Here is a 3,297-nt window from a genome sequence, read left to right on the forward strand (position 1 = left end):
TGTCGCTTTTTTTCTTTGCGGTGATAGATTTGAAGATATGTTCTGATGGTGGTGAAAGTAGAGCGTGACTGTCTCCGTGGCGCAATTGGCTAGCGCGATCAGCTGTTAGCCGAAAGGTTGGAGGTTGGAGCCCACCCGGGGGTGGTGCGGCGCTTTTTTTCTTTGGGCTGATAGCTTTGAAGATATGTTCTGATGGTGGTGAAAGTGGAGCACGACTGTCTCCGTGCCGCAAATGGCTAGCGCGATCGGCTGTTACCGAAAATTTGGAGGTTTGAGCCCTCCCGGGAGTGGTGTGTTGCTTTTTTCTTTGCGCTGATAGCTTTGAAGATATGTTCTAATGGTGGTGAGAGTGGAGCACGACTGTCTCCGTTTCCCAATTGGCTAGCGCGATCCGCTGTTAACGTAAAGTTTGGAGGTTCGAGCCCACCAGGTGTTGGTGCGGCGCTTTTTTTTCTTTGGGCTGATAGCTCTGAAGAAATGTTCTGACGGTGGTGAGCGTGGAGCACGACTGTCTCCGTGGCGCCATTGGCTAGCGCGATCGGCTGTTAACCGAAAGGTTGGAGGTTCGAGCCCACCCGGTGGTGGTGCGGCGCTTTTTTTTCTTTGGGCTGATAGCTCCGAAGTAATATTCTGATGGTGGTGCGAGTGGAGCACGACTGTCTCCGTGGCGCGATTGGCTAGCACAATCGGCTGTTAACCGAAAGGTTGGAGGTTCGAGCCCTCCCGGGAATGGTGTGTTGCTTTTTTTCTTTGGGCTGATAGCTTTAAAGATATGTTCTGATTGTGGTGAGAGTGGAGCAGGACTGTCTCCGTGGCGCAATTGGCTAGCGCGATCGGCTGTTAACCGAAAGGTCGGAGTTTCGAGCCCTCCCGGGGACGGTGTGTCGCTTTTTTTTCTTTGCGCTGATAGCTTTGAAGATATGTTCTGATGGTGGTGAGAGTGGGGCACGACTGTCTCCGTGGCGCAATTGGCTAGCGCGATCGGCTGTTAACAGAAAGTATGGAGGTTCGAGCCCACCCGGGGGTGGTGCGCCGCTTTTTTTTCTTTGGGCTGATAGCTTTGAAGATATGTTCTGATGTTAGTGAGAGTGGAGCACGACTGTCTCCATGGCGCAATTGGCGAGCGCGATCGGCTGTTAACCGAAAGGTTGGAGGTTCGAGCCCACCCGTTGGTAGTGCGGCGCTTTTTTTTCTTTGGGCTGATAGCTTTGAAGATATGTTCTGATGGTGGTAAGAGTGGAGCAGGACTGTCTCCGTTGCGCAATTGGCTAGCGTGATCGGCTGTTAACCGATCGAACCTCCAACCTTTCGGTTAACAGCCGATCGCGCTAGCCAATTGCGCCACGGAGACAGTCGTGCTCCACTCTCACCACCGTCAGAACATTTCTTTAGAGCTATCAGCCCAAAGAAAAAAAACGCCGCACCGCCACCGGGTGGGCTCGAACCTCCAACCTTTCGGTTAACAGCCGATCGCGCTACCCTATTGCGCTACGGAGACAGTCCTGCTCCACTCTCACCACCATGAGAACATATCTTCAAAGCTATCAGCCCAAAGAAAAAAAGCTCTGCACCACCACCGGGTGGGCTAAAACCTTCAAGCTTTCGGTAAACAGCCGATCGCGCTAGCCAATTGGGTCACGGAGACAGTCGTGCTCCACTCTCACCACCATTAGAACATATCTTCAAAGCTGTCAGCGCAAAGAAAAAAGCACCACACCACTCCCGGGATGGCTCGAACCTCCAACCTTTCGGTTAACAGCCGATCGCGCTACCCTACTGCGCTACGGAGACAGTCCTGCTCCACTCTCACCACCATGAGAACATATCTTCAAAGCTATCAGCCCAAAGAAAAAAAGCGCTGCACCACCACCGGGTGGGCTCGAACCTCCAACCTTTCGGTAAACAGCCGATCGCGCTAGCCAATTTGGTCACGGAGACAGTCGTGCTCCAATCTGACCACCATTAGAACATATCTTCGAAGCTGTCAGCGCAAAGAAAAAAGCAACACACCACTCCCGGTAGAACTCAAACCTACAATTTTTCGGTTAACAGCCCAACGTGCTAGCCAAATGCGCCATGGAGACAGTCGTGCTCAGATCTCACCACCGTGAGAACATGTCTGCAAAGTTATCAGCGCAAAGAAAAAAGCAACACTCCTTTCCCAGGAGGGCTCAAACCTCCAACCTTTCGCTTAACAGCCGATCACGCTAGCAAATTGCGCCACGGAGACAGTCCTGCTATACTCTCACCACCATCAGAACATATCTTCAAAGCTATCAGCCCAAAAAAAAAGTGCCGCACCACCACCGGGTGGGCTCGAACCTCCAACTTTTCAGTTAACTGCAAATTCCGCTAGCCAACAGCGCCACGGAGACAGTCGTGCTCCACTCTCACCACCGTCAGAACATTTCTTCAGAGCTATCAGCCCAAAGAAAAAAAAGCGCCGCACTACCACGCGGTGGGCTCGAACCTCCAACCTTTCGGTTAACAGCCGATCGCACTCGCCAATTACGCCATGGAGACAGTCGTGCTCCACTCTCACCAACATCAGAACATATCTTCAAAGCTATCAGCCCAAAGTAAAAAAAGCGCCGCACCACCTCCGGGTGGGCTCGAACCTCCATCCTTTCTGTTAACAGCCGATCGCGCTAGCCAATTGCGCACCGGAGACAGTCGTGCTCCACTCTCACCCCCATAAGAACATATCTTCAAAGCTATCAGCGCAAAGAAAAAAAAGCGCCCCACCACCACCGGGTGGGCTCGAAACTCCAACCTTTCGGTTAACAGCCGATCGCGCAAGCCAATTGCGCCACGGTGACAGTCCTGCTCCACTCTCACCACCATCAGAACATATCTTCAACGCTATCAGCTCAAAGAAAAAAAGTGCCGCACCACCCCCGGGTGGGCTCGAACCTCCATCCTTTCGGTTAACAGCCGATCGCGCTAGCCAATTGCGCCACGGAGACAGTCCTGCTTCACTCTCACCACCATCAGAACATATCTTCAAAGCTATCAGCCCAAAGAAAAAAAGCGCCGCACCACCACCGGGTGTGCTCGAACCTCCAACCTTTCGGTTAACAGTCGATCGCGCTAGCCCATTGCGCCACGGAGACAGTCCTGCATCACTCTCACCACCATCAGAACATAACTTCAAAGCTATCAGACCATAGAAAAAAAGCCCGCACCACCACCGGGTGGGCTCGAACCTCAAGCCTTTCGGTTAACGGCCGAACGCGCTAGCCAATTGCGTCACGGAGACAGTCCTGCACCACTCTATCCACCATCAGAACATATCTT

General features: G+C 52.7%; 1 non-coding gene across 1 annotated transcript; it reads left to right on the forward strand.

Moving 5' to 3' along the window:
• The first annotated feature begins 805 nt into the window (after positions 1-805).
• Positions 806-879, forward strand: TRNAN-GUU (transfer RNA asparagine (anticodon GUU)). Its single transcript has one exon. It is a non-coding gene; the product is annotated as a tRNA-Asn (tRNA).
• The last annotated feature ends 2,418 nt before the right edge of the window (positions 880-3,297 follow it).

Source organism: Rhipicephalus microplus, unplaced genomic scaffold (assembly GCF_043290135.1).
Source record: "Rhipicephalus microplus isolate Deutch F79 unplaced genomic scaffold, USDA_Rmic scaffold_26, whole genome shotgun sequence".
Taxonomy (NCBI): domain Eukaryota; kingdom Metazoa; phylum Arthropoda; class Arachnida; order Ixodida; family Ixodidae; genus Rhipicephalus; species Rhipicephalus microplus.